Genomic DNA, 19,907 nt, shown 5'->3' with positions numbered 1-19,907 from the left:
AAAATTTTTATCGAGTTAAATAAAAATGAAATTCTGGTTTTTAATTTTTATGAATTGGAAGAAGGATACATTTTTATTTGTAACATTTTAATCGAGTTGGAACGGAGGACGTTTTGATTTTCAAATTTTTCTGAATTGGAAGAGGCTTCATTTTAAATTTTATTATTTTTAGTGAGGTGAAATGAAGAATATTTGGTTTTGAATTTTTTTCTGAATTGGAAGAAACCATTTTTTGTTTTTATCATTTTTATGGCATAATTTGGAATAGAGGAAATTTTTGTTATTATTATTTTTTTAATTAAAAGAGGCAATTTTTTTACCATTTTTATTTATTTGAAAGAAAGAACTTTTTATTTTTTAAATTTTTGTTCAGTTGACAGAGAGGGAATTATGGTTTTCAATTTTTGATAAATTTGAAGACCTTTTTTTTATTTGATAATTTTTATTGAGTTGGAAGGAAATAAATTTTGCTCACTTATTGTTTTTTCTGAATTGGAAAAAGAGAATATTTGGTTTTCAATTATTTTTTTGAATTTGAAGAGGCCTTTGTTAAAACTTTACTGTTTATTTTTTGCGTTTTTATTTATTTGAAGGATAGAACTTTATATTTTTAACATTTTTGTTCAATTCAAAGAGAGGAAATTATTTTAAATTTTCGCTAAATTTGAAGACCTTTTTTTATTTTATAATTTTTATTGGGTTGGAAGGAATTAAATTTTGGCCATTTATTCTTTTTCTCAATTGGAAGAAGGAATGTTTATATTTTTAACATTTTTATTTACTTAAAAAGGAGAAAATATTTGTTTTCAATTTTTTTTAAATGGAAAAGGGGATTTTTTCTTTTTAGAAATTTTATTGATTTGAAGGACAGAACTTTTAATTTCATTTTTTTTCTGAATTTTAAAGAGGGTAATTTTTTAATTTTCAATATTTTAATTGAGTTGGAATGGAGCAAATTTTAATTAAAAAATTTTGTTTTGAAATGAACGATGAAATTTTTTCTTTTTAGAATTTTTATTAATTTGAAGGAAAAAACTATTTATTTTTAACATTTTTGTTCATTTGAAAGAGAGGAAACTATGGTGTTCAATTTTTTCTTAATTGTAAGAGGCCAACTTATATTTTTTATTAAATTAGAAGGAATACAATTTTTTGTTTATGTTTTGTCTTAACTGGGAGATACGTTTTTTGTTCTTTTAAGCATTTTTATTGAATTGCAATTTTTCAATTTTAAAATTGTTATGGAGTTGGAAGGGAAGTCAATTTTAGTTTTCAATTTTTTTCTGAAATTGCAAAGGCCTTTTTTTATTATATTATTTTTATTGAGTTGGAAGGGATGAAATTTGGTTTGCTTATGTTTGGATAAATTGAAAAAGGCTAATTTTGTCTTTTTATATTTAATATCTAATAAAAACTGCGCATAGAGTTTCCCCAATGTTAAAAGGTACTTATTGGTAGTTTCTGAAAATTGTTTAAATTCTCGAACTTATTAAATTTGTTTTGAATCAAAAAAGATAGTTAAGATAAGTTGTAAATCTTGCAATTTTTGTTTGAGCCGTACTTTATTATAGTTAATTTGAAACATAATTAATTTGTTTAATTCAACGAAGAAAATATTTTAACTTTAAAGTTTAATTTAAATTCTAAATGGTTTAGTTTTAAATTAATCGAACTTTAAAAACTTAAATTAATTATGAGAGATAATTCCAATTTAAATAAAAAAAATTTATAATATTTTTCTTTAAAGAAACTTTGATTAAAATATAGTAAAATGAAACAGGATAATTTACTCTGAAATTATTATTACCTTATTATTATTTTATTATTATTATTGAAAATTCGTAGATGTAAAATGAACAATGATATTTTCAAATACCGTATATTTCAAAAGAAAATGGACAAAAGGGACATAATAATATAAATATTACAAGAAGGTTTAAAAAATACGGGTCTATTTTTTAATATTTTTAATTATAAATTATTACAATATGCATTTTTAATAAAATTGACAATAGGCTCGAACTCTCTCTACAATAAACTTTTTTTGTCCTCATTTTTTAGAATCTAATATTCTTCTATTACGACAAAGCAACTCTGAAAAAATGTCTAGAATTGAATAATTTTTTATTTTTTTCAATATTATTTTTCAGGATCAAACAATTGAATAATAACATTTCATGCAGTAGATTAAAAGTAAAAAATAGTTAATAGTAAATTATTTATCACAGAATTTATTATAATTATGCAATTCAATTTCTCAATGTAAAAGTGCCATCAAAACCAAATTTGAAATTAAACTATAAGCCTAAAGAACTTTTGAAAACTAGTTCACGATTGTTTTCATTTAAATCCCACATTGTGTATTGAAATACTCACTTCACGATTTACAGTAATTTTTCCATTTAGGTTTCGTTTATTTAATCAGAATATTATAATAACAATTACAATAGCAATTATAATAACAATTATAATATTAATTATAATAATTAATAATATGTACTTTTATATTGATAATATAATAAATAATAATAATACTCTGATTAAATAAACGAAACCTAAATGGAAAAATATTCTAAATCGTGAAGTATTTCAATACACAATGGGGTATTGAAATGACAAAAGTGGTAAATTATTTTTCAAAGATTCTGTAAGTTTAGAGGTTTAATACAAAAAAAATATTATTATTATTATTAATAATTAATAATACTACTAATAATAATTATTATTATCTGATTAAATAAACGAGACCTAAATGAAAACATCACGGTAAATCGTGAAGTGAGTATTTAAATACACCATGAGGAATTTAAATGAAAAAAACTCGTCAACTAGTTTTCAAAGGTTCTTGAAGTTTCGAAGATTAATAGAAAAATGGGGCGAAATGACTAAATTCACGCCACCACAATATTATTGTCCATATTATTGAAATGCACTAAACTCACCGATTATTATCCAAGAAATTAGTGACTGTAAAAAGTCTTCATCGTCCTTGCACTTGGTCAAGGGCACTCGGAGGGTCAGTAGAACAAAAAAAGAAAAAAACCGGTTTGTTTTTGAATGCACTGGGGCATTGGTGGTACAGCGACAGCAGCAGCAACAACGGCAGCAGCACTGTCTGGGACTGAGAGCACTGCCCGTGGCACTGACAGCGGCACGCAGAGAACTTCAGAACTCGAAACGTAGCACGAAGGGGACAGCGACAACAGCAAAAGCCGGGCTCGCGTCTTGCGAAGCTGCTGCCATGTGACCGTCTTTCTGGCCTCTTTCCTTTTCTCTCTTCTTCTTCTTCTTCTTCGCTCCAAGGAAGCGAACCAGTGTGTCCGCGAGGGGCCAGGTTCAGTACGATAAAACAGACCGACCGACCGACCGACCGACGAACCGTCCGACCCACCCACGCATCTGGCGAAGGAAAGGAAAAGAAAGGAAACCAGAGACCCATGTGCTCGCTCCTAAGCTCAGCGGCTCAGCCTCCACTCGAGACCAAGAGGAACAAGAGGAACGTCGCTGCGTGGCGCGAAAATGGCTAAACGGTAATGACACTAATTTCAAGACAGTGCCAAGGTGAAGACTGAGGATACTCAATTCTCAATTCTGATCAAGGGCGCATTCAGAACGTTTTTCGGTGGCGATTGTCAATTTTGTTCAATGGCAGTATGGGGAATGGGAAATGTCAATAATTTAAAAGAATTCTTGAAATTGAATTTAATGAGGCGATAAATTCCATTTTATTTATATTTTTTATTTTAAAATCAATTTTTAAATGTTATTTAAATGTTTTAAAATGTTAACTATTATTCAAAAACTAAAATTTATTATTCTAGAATCATTTTAATCATCCTTGTTTTCATTCATAATATATACCAATAATTAAAATAAATTTAATAAAGTATTTATTAATTTTAATTGATTTAAGATTTAAATTGATTTAATTTTCTTCATTTAAATTTATTAATTTTAATAAAGTTCATCACATTGTTAAACAACCTGAAAGCAGGTTGGGACGGTGAATAAATTGCGTTGTTTTTTTAGGGGGGGGGGGGGGGGCACGATTTTTGTATACTGTTGCACATGGGATATATTTTTTGTTACAAATTCATATTTTTAAGTTGAAAATTCAACCACTTTGTTGAAAGTTCAACTATTTTAACAAATTTATTTTTTTGGTTGAAGATTCATCATTTTGATTGAAAATTTAACAGCTTGGTTAAAAATAACCTTTTTTGTTGAAAATTCAACTAAAGTGAGATCCTTCTAAAGCCGTTCCAAAAATTGACGCTGCACCGCAGGTAAGTGTAACCGGCACAATAGAAGAGTTCCACTGTACTTGTTAAAAAAAATTTTGCATTATTCTAGTAGAAAATAAATTTTTTAGTTCAAAATCCAAACTATTTGGTTGTAAATTAATTCTGTTAATATCTTATGTGTGTCTTTACTTGGTTAAATTAAATTCTTTTAAATTACAATCTTTTCTTTTGAAATAACAACTATTATATTTTTTAATGAAAATTCTTATTTCTTTATAATAAATAAAATTTTCAGTTAAAAATGCAACTGGTTGCAAATTATTATTTTTTCTGCCTTTTTTGTTTAAATTCAATTGTGTGTTTTTTTCAGTTAAAATATTATCTTTTGAAATTACAACTATCATATTTGTATTGAAATTTTATCTCTTAGATTGAAAAATCAACTACCTTGGTTGAAAGTTGAACTACTTTATTAAAAATTAAACTTTTGGTTGAAAATTCAACCGTTTAATGTAAAATTAACTTTTTTGCTGAAAATTCATAATAAAATTTAAGAAAATTAAATCTTTTTTTGTTGAAATATCAAATATTATATTTTTTTATTGAAAAATGATCTTTTAGGTTGAAAATTCGACTGTTTGGTTGATAATTAATCTTTTTACGTTGAAAATTCAACTATTTGTTTAGAAATTTATATATTTTTGTGACATTTTTTTTAGAAAATCAAATTTTTTTAATGCAACTGGATGATTAACTTTTTTGTTTGTTAAAATATAAACTATTATATGCATTTTTTCTATTGTAAATTCATCCTTTTATGTTGAAATAAACATTTTAAAGGTAAAAAATACAACTGTTTGGTTGCGAAATGATATTTTCAGTGTGCCTTTACTTGGTTGAATTCAATTTTTTTTAAATTATAGTATTTTCTTTTGAAATAAAAACTATGTATTATGTTTTTTATTGAAAATTTATCTCTTAGATTGAACATTCAACTACATGGTTGAAAATTTAACTGTTTTGTTGAAAATAAACTTTTTTCTTGGATATTTAAATATTTGTTAAAAAATTTATCCATTTTATTGAAAATTCGTATTTTTTTGTAGTAAATAAAATTTTCAGTTAAAAATACAACTGGTTGCAAATCATAATTTTTTGTGCCTTTTTTGTTTGAATTAAATTGTGTTCTTTTTCAGTTAAAATATTTTCTTTTGAAATAACAACTATAATATTTTTATTGAAAAATCTATTAGGTTGAAAAAGCAACTTACCTTGTTTGAAAGTTGAACTACTTTATTAAAAATTAATTGTTTTGTTGAAATTCATAATGTTAGTTAAAAATTCAAATGTTTGATGGAAAATTAAGTTTTTTGTTGAAAATTCATATTGAAGTTAAAAAAATAAAATCTTTTTGTTGAAATATAAACTATTATATTTTTATTTAATAATTAATTATATTTTAGGTTAAAAATTCAAATGTTTGGTTGAAAATTAATTATTATAATTTGAAAATCCAACTACTTAGTTAGAAATTTATTTTTTTTTTTCAGAAAATTAAATTTTTCTAAAATACAACTGGATGAAAATTAATCTGTTTTGTTAGGAGGATTGAACTATTTTGTTTAAAATTCCTCTTTTTATGTTAAATTTAAATGTGCTTTTTTAAAACTTGTTTTGTTTGTTAAAATATCAATTATTATATGTATTTTTCTATTTTAAATTAATTCTTTTATGTTGAAATTATATTTTAAGATAAAAAATGCAACTATTTGGTTAACATTTTTTGAATTTTGTTAAAAATTCTTATTTTTGAAATACATTTTTCAGTTAAAATGCAACTGTTTAGAAGGTAAGTTTTTTTGTACCTTTTTTGTTTAAATTCAATTGTGTTTTTTCTAATTGAAATATTTTCTTTTTAAATAACAGTTATAATATTTTTTACTGAAAATTTATCTCTTAGCTTGAAAAATCAACTACTTTGGTTGAAAGTTGAACCACTTGAAAATTTTTTGTTGAAATATCAACTATTGTAATTTTTATTAAAAAATTATGTTTAAGGTTGAAAATTCAACGGTTTCATTGAAAATTAATCTTTTTAAGTTAAAAATTCAACTATTTGGTTAGAAATTTGTACATTAAACATTTTTTTTGCGCAGAAAATAAAATTTAAATTAAATTTAATTTGTTCAAAATTCGTCTTATTTGGTCAAATTTAATTGTGCTTTTTTTTAAATTAAACTTTTTCTGTTTGTTAAAATATCAACTATTATATATATTTTTTCTATTGAAAATTCATCCTTTTATGTTCAAATTATCATTTTTAAGTTAAAATATCAACTATTATATGTTAAATTAAAAATTAATTCTTTATTATGTATTGTTAAAAATTTATCTCTTTTGATACAAAATTAATCTTTTTCTGAAAATCAGTTTTGTTTTTGGTTAAAAATTCAACATCTTGGTTAAAAGTTGAACGACTATAAAAAAAATGAATTTTTTGGTTGAAGATTCATAATTATAATTAATAATTCAATTGATCATTTAAACATTAACTTTTTTGTTAAAAATTCAAATATTTGAATGAAAATGTATATATTTTATTAAAAATTCGTCTTTTTTGGTAGAAAATCAATTTTTTGGTTCAAAATGCAACTGTTTGGTTGACAATTAATCTTTTTTGGTTGAGGATTCGACTATTTTGTTGAAAAGTCGGCATTTATTGGTTAAATTAAATTTCGTTTTACATATAAAAAATTAGTATTTTTTGTTGAGATAAACAACCTATTACATTTATTATTGAAAATTCATCTGTCAGGTTAAAAATTCAATTCTTTTGTGGAAAGTTGAAGTACTTTATTAAAAATTCTATTTTTTGCTTGAAGATTCATAATTTTAGTTAAAAATTCAACTGTTCCTTTTTTTCAAGTTTTATTGACTTACATTAAAGACAATACCTTGTGATAAAATAAATAAATAAATGAGGAAAGTGACGAAGGTTGAATATTTGTTGGAATATGTGAAAATTACTGTTTTCAATTTTTTACATTAGGATCCCCCAAATTGAAAAATCTGAACAATCATAGCTCTTTTGCTAACTATATTTTGGTAAAAAATAAGACAGTTCTTGTTTTTTATCACACACAAAAATTAAAAAAAAATTTGAAATTCCCGCTAAATTTTTTTGAAAAAATCGCGCACGTTCATAACGATTAAAATAATTGCTGTGAATTTTTACAGATTTTTTTAAACAATAGGAACATAGAAAAAAAACGAAAATGGGGATTGTTTTGTATGCTTATTTGGCTATAGCTTTTTGCAAGATGACAAAATTTGAGAAAAAATTCGAGTAAATTGAAGAGAATTTTAGAAGTTTTGAAAATATTAAAAAAAATTTAAAACTTGTAAAGGTTTCCGAAAATTTAAAATAAGATGTAGATTTTTGAAGATTTTTAACAATAAATCAAGATATTATCAATTGATTACTGATCAATTATTGGAGGGGTATTTCAACAAATGATTATACAAGTACATATACATTAAATAAGTTTTCAAGCAAAAAACTAAACTTTCAATTAAAATTATGAACCTTCAATTTTAAAAAATAACAAAGAAAGAGTTCTCAACAAAATATTGTATCCAAAAACATTAATTTTCTACCAAAAAACATTAATTTTAACAAAATACATGAATGTTCAGCTAGAAAATATAAGTCTTGAACTAAAAATGGTACAGTTAAATTTTCAATTGAAAATATTTTCTTAACCCAAAAAAATAAATTATTAAAAAATCGTTAAATTTTCAACTAATAAGATTAATTTTCTCCGAAAAAGACGATTTTTCAGCAAAATACCTGAATTTTGAACCAACAAAAATAATTTTTATACACAAAATGGAATAGTTTTTTTTCTAAATATTTATATTTTTCTATATTTCATACAGTTTTGATATGTTTATATTTCATGTTAACTTCTTGCTCATTTTATTTTTCAAAATTAAGAATTTATTGTAAAATTTGTTTTGAAAATGGCGCTCTTTTCATCACTTTTGGTTCCCGTTTAATCGTAGCCAATCAAAACAGTGGGAAGTTATGACGCAATTCTACTTAGAGGATCTCTAGTCCCCTCCATCATTCCCCCCATGTCTTCTACCCACTGCCCTCACTTCCCTTCCTAGACACGAGGAAAATTCGGCTAGGGTTTGGGGTAATGTCGGCTAGGCTAGGGTATGAAGTAAAGTCGGGTAGGCTACGAGGTTAAGTCGGTTAGGCTACGAGGTGAAGTCGATTAGGGTACAGGATAAGGTCGGCTAAGGTGCAGAGCAGTGTCGGCAGTGGCAGGTGGTACAGTACATTAAGTTGCAGACTTAGGTCGGCTAGGGTATGAAGTCAATTCGGCTATATTACGGGGAAACCCGTTTAGGGTGCATGATAAGGTCAGCTAAGGTACTGTGTCAAGTTGGTTAGAATGCGAGTAGGCTAACGAGGTGAAGTCAGGTAGGCTAACGCGGTGAAGTCAGGTAGATTAACGAGGTGAAGTCAGGTAGGCTACCGAGGCGAAGTCAGGTAGGCGAACGGGGTGAAGTCAGGTAGGCTAACGAGGTGAAGTCAGGTAGGCTAACGAGGTGAAGTCAGGTAGGCTAACGAGGTGAAGTCGGGTAGGCTACGAGGTGAAGTCGATTAGGGTCATGATTAGGCCGAAAAATGTACGGAGTAAAGTCGGCTAGGGTACGGGGTAAAGCCGGATATGGTATAGGGCCCAGTAATTTAAACTCTAGATTCTAGAGCACGAGGTAAAATCAGCTAGGCACTTCCTCCACTTTTTCTCCCGGGAAAAAGTACCGAAACTATAAGTGTTTCCGCCGAGGGCTACGAAACCCTAATAATAAATCAAATATCTACCAAAAAGCTTAGAGTTCCTCTTCACGATGCAATCAAAGAAATTGAAATTCCACTCAGGAGAACGTTTTCCACTTCGCGATGCTTCGAGGTGAAGATGCATTTCTGATAGAACGTGCATCTTCAGTTCCAAGTTGCTACTTGCTATTACTACTGCGGTCTACTACGAACTAAACTCTTAAGCAAGTTTTTTTCTTTTTGGTCTTCTTTCTCCTGAGGAGAAGTAATTTGTATTGAGGTAAGGTTAGTCCCGGCCGCGTGCATGCGTGTCTGTCACGCATGTGCGTCAGAAGCGGAACAAGGCAAAGAAAGGGCTTTAACATCATTTAATATGGATTATGGCACTTAAATCGGAAATTAATCCTGAGATGCTCATGAATTTTAATCCAATAAGCCATTGCAAAACATCCTGTTGGTCAGATTCTAGAATCTAGACTGGACTAAGGGAGCGCTCACATATTAAGAAGCGTTCACACTAATTTTGAGCGTAATATTATTTTTTAACTCCCCCTCCTTTTTCTCTAGCGGCACGCATTATGTTCAGGACATAAAAGAAATTTTATAAATAAAATAAGTTTTTTTGAAGCTGAAGTATTGTCTAGAAATATATAAAATAATATTTTAATGTAATACTGAAGACTTTTTCAATATTTTTTTAGCCATAAAATCATTTAAGTTACTTCATTTAATTGCTAATTGAAATTCACCAAATTAAAACTTCTTTCGAAATCATGAACAATACAAAATTATAATATTAATAATTATTATTATTATACAATATAAAAGTTTGAAATAACCATTTATTCATTTGTTAAAAGTTTTTGAATGCTTAAATTCCGTCTGAAATGCAATTCTAAGTGTTGAGCACAAGGAAATAAGTATTATTAGTTGTTTTTTAAATTTAGATAAGATGTTTGAAAAAATAAAAAAAGACTTTTGAATATTTCAGATGTGTCAAAAAAGAATCTAGGATTTTAAAGAATTTTTTTTTATTTCATACGATTTTACAAACTATTAGGAAAATACGAGTCTTTTTAAAAAATGTTAAAGACAAAGTTTGAAAGAAATAAAATAAAATATTTGATAAATTTTTGAAAATGTTTCCAAGTTTTTTAATATATCTAATTTATTCAAAGCGTATTCAATCCCTAAAAATATATTTAACTGGCTCGAATTTGTCCTAAAATGTTAAAAAAATCATTCAAAATTTTTAAAAATTGACTTATAATCTTCAAATTTTTCACAGGAAGTTTAAGCAAAAATTTTTATTCTCTTGAAACCTTTCGAAATTATTTTAAAGCTACTAAATTTTATTTTTAAATTCTTTAAAATCTACACTTTAAAAAAATCAGGTTTAAAACTCTTTTTGAATCTATTTAATTCTTCTAAATATTTCTTGAATTTCCTCGATTTTTCTTTTTGATTATTTAATCTTACCAAATTAAAACATTTTGCTTTGATATCTTTTACACACTTTTTCGCAATTTTAGGAAATCGTTTGATATGTTTAATACCCTTTTTTATTTTCTCTTAAAGTGCATTTTTCAAAATGAAACATAATTTCAAATTTTCACACGAATCTTGATAAAATTTTGTTTGTTTTTTAATCTTGTCAGACCTTTTAAACATTCTGAGCCTTAAAAATTATACAAATTTTTCCTGCTTTTTTACCCTGCTAAATTAAAAAAATCGCCTCATAATCTTTCAGATTTTTAATTGAAAAATACTGAAATCTTTATAAATAATCTATTAAAATTAATTTTTGAAAACAAAAAATTATTTAAATTTTTTCTAGGAATAAAATATTTTATTTTTTTATTTTCATGAAGCTTACATAAAAATTTTTTTAATGCTGAAAATTTTTCAAAATGGTCTGAAAATCTTCCATATTCTTTTTCCAGACATTTTTAACTCTTTAAAACTTAAAATTAATCTTTTAAATTAAAATCTAAACCGTTAAAATTTGGCGCAGAAATCTTGAAAAAATTGTAATCTCTTCAAATCCTTCATAAATTGAAATATACAAGAACATTTAAATGGAAAAAACTTATTTTAAATACTTTGAAAAAATTTAAAAGTTTTAAAATAATATTAAAAGATTTTCTGGTTAATTTTCTTAAAAGAGTCATGGGAAAATTTTAAACGTTTAAGGTTTATTTTTAAAAGAATAATTTGAAGTTATGAAGATTTCAAAAATTTACCAAATTTGTAGGAAACTAAATTTTGCAGGGCGTCAAGATAATGAAAAAAGATATTCTTAAGATTCATGAGAAAAAATAAAATGTTTTTTTTCCTTAATGAGTCTTAAGAGCAGATTGCAAAAGATTGCAAAACATTTTTTATTCATTCCTAAAATTTTGAAATAGAGTGTAAAAGATTTTATATCAAAATTTTATCAAAAGGCGTATTCTTAGAAAAAAAATGAGTAAGTTTAAGAGATATTTAGAATATTTGAAAAAATTTCAAAAGATTTATAAAATTGTCAAAGACGAATCTGAAAGATTTTAAGACCATTTTTTATATATTTTGTGAAACAAAAAAAATTCTTGAAAAATTTGAATAATTTGAAAAAATATTAGAAGTTTGCACAATTTTTAAAAGATTAAAACTTTTTTAAAAAATGTTTATGGCAAATTTTTTTATGATTTCAAATGATTTCCTTAAATTTGTAAAAAGAATAGCAGATTCTAAAGCGAAATGCGTCAAGTTTGTAAGATTAAAAACTAAAAAAAAAGAATTGATTTAATTCAAAAAATATTTAGAAGATTTTAAAAGATTGAAATAGAATGTTAATCTGTAAAAGATTTTAAAAACTATATTTTTTCAAGATTTAAAACCAAAACTCCAGAAGCTTTGAAACAATTTTGAAAGGTTTCATTTATTAAAATTTCTTTAAAAATTCGGAAGATTTTAAGACAATATTTTGACATTTTGAAAGATTTTTCAAAATTTTAAGAAGAATTGAAATCAGCGAAAAATATTTTTTTCATGAATTTAAGAGGTTTTGCATAGATTTAAAATATTTTAAAACTTCGAAGCATTTCCAAAATTTGATCGAATGCTAATATTCTGCAAATCCCTGTAAAATACAATATTTTTAAATCTTCTAAATTCTTTTTTGACACATCTGAAATATTCAAAAATCTGTTCTAATCTTCTCAAGAATATTTTAAAATTTATTTTTTATATAAGTTTAAAAACGAACGCTTTCTAACGAGGTTCATTCTACATTTTCATTGATTCTTATTTGTATATCTTATAGGGGCCGTCCATAAAGTACGTTACCAATTTTGATCTATTATGGACCCCCCTATATGTATTCCCCTATTTTCACGAAAATTGGGGATAAATTCTTTTCAATAAAAAATTGTGTAACTATCATTTTGAATTCAATATAAATACTTTGAATTCCTAAGATTTGAGGTCGAAATATATTTGCTTTGACAACCAAATCGTTGAATTTTCAATCAAAAAACATTTCCTATAAAAAAAGGATAATTTCTGACCTAAAAAAAGAAATATTAAACATGAAAAAATTAATTTTCTAAGCAAGCAGTTGCATTAACAACCAAATAGTGGAATCTTGAAGCAAAAGACGAATTTTCGACAAGATAGTGGAACTGCAAACTGAATAGTTGAATTTTGAAGCCAAAAAACGTCTTATTCAAAGATAGTTAAATTTTTAATAAAAAAATTGATGTTTAACCAGGAAAGATGAATTTTTAATTAAAAATGACGAATTTTAAGGAAATAGTTGAAGTTTTTAACAACATAATCATGTTTTTAACAAAATAGTTTTTCATAAAAAAAGACGAATTTTCTTAACAGTTGAATTTTTGATAAAAATAATGATATAAAAATAAGTTGAATTTGCACCAAAATATTAAAACTCTCCGAAAAATAATTGAATTTTTAAACAAATAGTTGAATTTTCATCCTAAAAAGTTGAATCATTCTAAAAAAATGGTCGAATATTTACAGAAAAAAAATCCAATTAAAAAAAGTTGTATTTTCAATCAAATAGTTTAATTTGGAACAGTCAGAATACAGGTAAATTAAAAAAATATATTTTTTTAACAGAGCTGTGACATTTTCAAGCCAAAAAGGCAACTGTTTTCGACGACATTACAATTTTTGACGAAAAAGTTCATCTTTAGGCAAGAAAGATCAATTTTCTATCATAGAAGGTGAATTTTCAATCCCAAATAATGAATTATTAAAAAATAGTTGATTTTTCATCAAAAAGTATAACTTTAAAACAATAGTTGAATTTTCAAACAAACTAATTAAGTTTTTAACAAAATTGTTGAATTTTTATTCAAATTTTCAACCTACAAAGATGACGAAAAAAAATTCAAGCAAAGCAGCTGCTTCTTCAACAAAATAGATGCATTTTTAACCAAATAATGGGATTTTTTGCCTACAAAGATGAATTTTCAACAAGGTTGATTCATTTTCTACCCAAAATAGAATAGTTAAATTTTCTGTTAAGAAAATTAATTTTAAAAAAAAGTTCAGCAAAATAGTTAAGTTTCTAACCAAAAAGATGACATTTTTATCAACAATGACGAATTTTTAACAAAATAATTTAATTTCGACCAAAAAGATGACAAAATAATGAAACTTTCAACAAAATGATGAACATTAAACCAAATACAGGAATTTTCAACGAAAAAATACTATTTTTCAACAAAGAAGATTAATTTTATACCAATAAAGACGAATTTTCAACTCAATAGTTGAATTTTAAATTGAAAACATGAAGTTTTTACAAAAAATAGAATAGTTGAATTCTCCGTTAAAAAATTAATTGTCAACTAAATCAGTTCTGTTTTCAACCAAATAGTTTACATTTCAACAAAAAAGTTTATTTTTCAACAAGAAATATAACTTTTTTCATTATAAAAAATGGATTTCTAATCCAAAAGGACGATTTTCCATCAAAATATTTAATTTTTCGAACAGAAATGATCACTTGTTAATAAAATTGGCAAAAATAATGAAACTTTTAACAAAATAGTTTAATTTTTAACCATATAGTTCAATCTTCAACCGAAGAGATTTATTTTCAACCAAGGAGATTAATGTTGTTCCAAAATAGTTTAATTTTTAACAAAAAATATGAATTTTCAGCCAAATACTTTAATTTTCTACGGAGTTTTTGAATTATTTTTGGTATTATTTTTACTGAATATAATTTTTATTTTATAGTCACTAAATTTATATTACTATAATTCAATAATTAAATATTAATTATTTTATATTCGCCATTATAGTAACTGTAGAACATACTTTACAGGCTAAATTTTAATTATTAATTTATAAGCACCAATATATTTACAACATCTCAATTGTTTATTTCTAAAAATATTTATTTTATTATCACTTATTTCTTGATGGAACAATATTTATTGTTAAATTATTTGAAATTTATTTTTAAACAGTTTTTGTGTGGTCAAAATCAAATCAATTTTGAAAATAAGTGCCCTAAGTTTTCGATGGATTGCCGAACTTTAGTGGAATTTTCCATACGGTATTTCAGGAAAAATTCCCTAACTGGAAGGGGAATTCCCAAAATTTCGTGAATTATTTTCCTTACTTTGGTACAAGAACTTTCCTAACTCTTAGGTAAATTCCTAAATGTTTGATAAATTTTCCCTACAGTTTGTAGGAAAAAATTCTAGACTTTAATTAGAGCTGTTATAGAATTAATTGTTGTATAACTTTATTCATAATATTGACAAGAAGGCCTATTAATTATTGCAAAAAATTTAAGTAGCGTTAATAATAAAAAGTAAGGTTGCAATTGTTTATTTAAATGTAGTTATTTGTATATTCGTGTTGTTTCTTTTGCTTTTAGCGAAATTAAAAAAAAACGACAAACTAAAAATGGTTTACCTATAATCGCTTGGTAAAATAATGTTTTATAAAAAAGTGACGAATAGAATTCAAAACAACCCTTTAGGGAATAGAAAGAGCTTTTTAAATTAAAACTGAAATAAAATTACGACTATTTCCAGAAGGGGAAGAAACAAAACGAATATAAAAATAGCTAGATTTAAATAAACAATTATGATATCAAATATTTTATTATTTTTATTTACGATTAGGTTTCTCATCTCAAATTTGTTGCTATAATCAATGCACCTTTTTATGTCAATTTTATAAATTAAGTGAAAGCTGAATCAATTTTTAATCTTCACTCTACACCTATAGATTTAAATTAACGCATTTGGACGGAATTTTCCCTATAGTTTGTTAGGAAAAATTTATTAAAATTTTCAGAACCTAATTTGATTATTGATAATAATTGGACTAAAGAAAAGTAATATTGATCTCCAGAATCGATTCATGTATGATAAGTAACAAATGCCCTTAATTTTTGCCTATTAAGATCTACATGATTGTATTAGGCATTAGTCATAAAACAAGTTTAATATTTTTATTATTGATGCATCTCTTGAAGAAAGAAGCATATGCTTGCAAAAAAGATTTTTTAATGAAAATTAGGGCCGACAATATTTCTTCTTGTTCTGCTATTCATTTTTGAAATATATATATATTTTTTTGATAAAATAAATTATTTTTTTCTTGTCTCGTCCCGGAACCCTTGATTAAGGCAATGCGAATCAATCCTTCCTTATATATTTTATAGTTTAACTGACCTAAATTCCATTATAATGTATATTTTCCAAAAATTATTGACGAGTCCCGTAAATCTGCCAGAGACGAAAAATAAAAAATCTTATCCTTATTTGATTAAAAGAAATATATTTTTCTACATTAATTGCAGAACAAAAATAAATATTATCGATCCTCTTGTAAATTAAAAAATCTGGTTTACAATTATCGTATTTGGGTGTAATCATCACAGTGAAACTTCCGGAAAATTCCTTAACTATTTCGGTCATTTTTACAACGTTTAGATAATTTTCTCGAATATAATTCCGAAAAAATGTTTTAATGATTTCGATAATTTGTTACATATTTTGAGAATTTTCTACAAAATAACTAAGTAAAAATTTCATAAAGATTTCGGTAATTCTTTCAGTATTTACAGAATGTCTCCGAATTTCCCCGTTAACGATATTCTTATACTTTTTCACTTTTTCAGCCCGTATCTGGTCAACACTATTTTTTAAGTCTTCGAATCATTAGAAAAGAAAAGTGAAAACGATTTTATGCAAACAGTCGTTAAGTAAAGTGTTTTTCTTTACTTTCTACCTATATTTTTTGGGGTCGCTGAATCTGAATCCGAGGTTCGAAAAAAACCGAGCTCGTCAGCCTTCTGACATAACCTCAAAATACCACACAAACATTTTTTCAGTATCTTTTTCCGGGTCTAGAGGTAAGACCACTTTATTTCTATTTTTTTGGAGTCTCTGTATCGGAATCCGAGGTAAAAAAAATTCAGCATGTCAGGGCTCTGACCTAACCTCGAAAAACCTCATACAATTTTTCTTTCGAGTCCGGGGGTCAGATCATATTTATTATAAATTTTCGGGGTCGCTGAATCCGACGCCGAGGTCCAAAATACCCCAGAATGTCAGGGTTTGGACATAACCTTCAAAATACCTCGTAATTTAAGATTTTTAACGCTTCAACGTTTTGATTTTAGCATTAGCGCTACACGATGTAAGCCACGAGGAGGTTCCACGATCGGACTTTGTACATCATATAGTTACTACAAGGGCTTTTGGCAAAAAAATTTGAATTTTTGGAATGCTTACCATGAATAAATATGAATGATTAGATAAATTGATTGTATATATGGTTTGACCCCCGGACTCGAAAAAAACGTTTTATGAGGTTTTTTGGGGTCATTGTCAGAACCCTGACGAGCTGAAGTTTTTTTTGATCTAGGGTTCGGATTCAGTGACCCTAAAGATATATAATAAACATTGTCTGCACCCAAGCCTCGAAAAAAAAATTTCGAAGTGTTTTTGAAGTTATGTCACAATCCTGACGTGCTGGGCTTTTTTGGACCTCAGATTCAGATTCAGCGATCTCAAAAGCATCTAGTAAATATGGTCTGACCTCCAGACCCAGCAGGTTTTTTTGCGTTTCAAATTAAGCTTGGTTCTTAATTTTTTTTCAATGACAAAAAAACCTCTTATATAGGGTCTCCCAGAACTAAGTGTACGAACTTGCATAGCTGCATAAACAAACAAAAAATAAATCGAATCTTCTTTTGGCAAAAATGTATTGAAGTATTTGTTTTTGAGTTATGAACTGATTAATCTCGACCAATCAGGACCTTTGCATACATGCGTGAGAGGGAAGCCAAAGTTGTGTTAGGGACCGCTGCCTTTCCACTCCTCGGCCTTGGTCACTAACACAGCGTTGACCTCTCTCTCACGCACGTATGCGGCGGTCCTGATTGGCCGAGATTTATCAGTTCACAACTCAAGAACTAATACTTCAATACATTTTTGCCAAAGGAAGATTCGGTTTATTTTTTGTTTGTTTATGCCTGTATGTTACAGCCATGAGAAAGATACAAAGCGGTTTTGAAACGTAAACTTATTTTGTATGGACACATTTAGTCATTTTTAATCAATAAAAGTGAAAATTTTCAATTGAACGGATAACCAAACTAATATTCATTTTCTCCATTTTTTGAAATTACCTACAGATATCGTGAGATTTGCTTCGACCCCCCCCCCCCCCCCCCCCCCCCAATCTTACAAAGATTTAGAAAATTATTATTTAGTCTATAAATGATCAAAATTCCTATTCATTTATTACAAGCTTCATAGTCATCATTTTTGGTAGATATTTCGACTGCTTTGTTGAAACTTTGGCTTTTTGACTTGAAAATTAAAAAATTGTATTGGATTTTGTTTTCATTTTTGGTTTGAAGATCCATATTTTTTGAAGAATATTATATATTGTGCTACAAGTGCGGAAAGTATGCAGTTATTCAGTTTTCAACAAGTCGAAATCAACGAAATAGTCGACTTTTAAACAAAGTACAGTCAAACCTGGATATAATGTCAATTTTGGGACTGAGCGTAACATTAAATCCAGAGTCTCAGAACTATTTTATCTCTTGCTTTTTTGTTCTCTTTCTTGCTTCTCTCTCTGTGTTTGACGCTTGAGTGAGCACCGCATATCCTCCTGCAGCTCATCTTACAAATCTCCAACGCGCGGCGTCAATTCTCGGAAAAATTAAATGGAGGATCACTAAATCCAGGTATGCCTTAGTTGCATTTTCAACCAAATAGATGAATTATGAAGCAAGAAGATTACTTTTTTGACACAGGAAGCATATTTTCAAATCAATTTGAATAAATTTAAGCTAAAAAGTCAAATGTTTAAGAAAAAAACTTGATTTTTGTTTTAAGGGAATCATTAAATTATCAACTTAAAAGACTGCTTCATTCAACAACAACAACATAATTTTCAATCCAAGTAGATACATTTTTAAATAATTATGAATAAACTCAACCTAAAAAGTCAACTGTTCAAGAAAAAAGTTGACTTTTAAACTGGAATAAAACAGTTTTTAACTAAAAAAAATTTTGTTTCAAATGCAAATCGTCAAATTTTCGATGTAAAAGACTAATTTTCAACAATCAGAAAAAACTAATTTTCTATCCAAGTAGATATATTTTCAAATCAGTTTGAATAAATTAAAACTGAAAAGTCGAACGCTTAAGAAAAAAAGTTGACTTTGAAATTGCAATAGAAGAATTTTAAACTAAAAAATGAAAAAAAATGGAATCGTTCAATTTTCAATGTGAAAAACTGATTTTCAACAACAACAAAATAATATTTGACCCATTTAGTTCATTAAAAAATGGAGAATTTGTAACAAAATAGTTGAAACCACAACCAAGATGATGAATTTTCCGCAAATGAGGTTCATTTTCGACCCAAGTAGAACAATGAACAAAATATATGGATTCTCTATAGAATATTTGAATTTTCAACTTCCAAAGAGAAAATTTTCATTCAAAGATGAAATAGTTAATTTTTCAATAAAAAAAAAATTCAAGAAAAAAACGCATTTTGAACTGAATATAGAATTTTTTCAAATTAATAGTTAAATTTTCAACGAAACTACTGAATTTTCATACCGAAAGACGAATTTTCAACAAAAAGTAATTGATTTTTCAAGAAAAAAGTTAATGTACGAGCAAATAGTTAAATTTTCCATTATAATTATGATTCCGCAACAAAAAGAATGAATTTTTCAAAAAGCATTTCAACTCTAAACCAAGCAGTTGATGCTCACAAAAAAAGAATTATCAACGAAATATGTAATAGTTAATATTTTAGTAAAAAATATTTTAATTTCAAAAGTCCGAATTTTCAAAAAAAAAAAAAAAGATTAGTTATTTAAAATTTCGACCCAAGTAGACATATTTTTAAATCAATTTGAATAAATTTAAACTAAAAAGTCGAATTTATAAGACAAAAGTTGACTTCTAAACTGGAAATTTTCAACAACAAACAAAAACAGAATTTTTGACTCAAGTAGACATATGTTTAAATAAATTTGAATAAATTCAAACTAAAAAGTCGAATGCTCAAGAAAAAAGTTTACTTTTAAACTGGAATGTAAGAACTTTTACTCAAACAAAATTTTTGGTTTCAAATGGAGCCATTAAATTTTCAATTTTAAACACTAATTTTGAGCAGTAACAAAAAAGAATTGTCGACCTAATTAGACATATTTTCAAATAAATTTGAATAAATTTAAACTAAAAAAACGAATATTTAAGAATAAAGTTGACTTTTAAGCTGGAATAAGAGAAATTGTA

The 19,907-nt window shown here is 26.3% G+C and overlaps 1 protein-coding gene across 1 annotated transcript in view; it reads right to left on the bottom strand.

The window, feature by feature from the left end:
• Positions 1–3,093, bottom strand: part of LOC117182201 (phosphoinositide 3-kinase adapter protein 1) — a 187,806-nt gene extending 184,713 nt beyond the window's left edge. The window contains exon 1 of the mRNA XM_033375263.1: positions 2,943–3,093. The gene's annotated coding sequence lies outside the window, so the exon portion shown is untranslated. The remainder of the gene's footprint in view (positions 1–2,942) is intronic.
• Positions 3,094–19,907: the final 16,814 nt, after the last annotated feature.

The sequence above is a fragment of the Belonocnema kinseyi genome, chromosome 10, assembly GCF_010883055.1.
Source record: "Belonocnema kinseyi isolate 2016_QV_RU_SX_M_011 chromosome 10, B_treatae_v1, whole genome shotgun sequence".
NCBI classification, from domain to species: domain Eukaryota; kingdom Metazoa; phylum Arthropoda; class Insecta; order Hymenoptera; family Cynipidae; genus Belonocnema; species Belonocnema kinseyi.
Note: the sequence above shows the minus strand (reverse complement) of the source record. Positions and strands in the feature narration are given on the sequence as shown.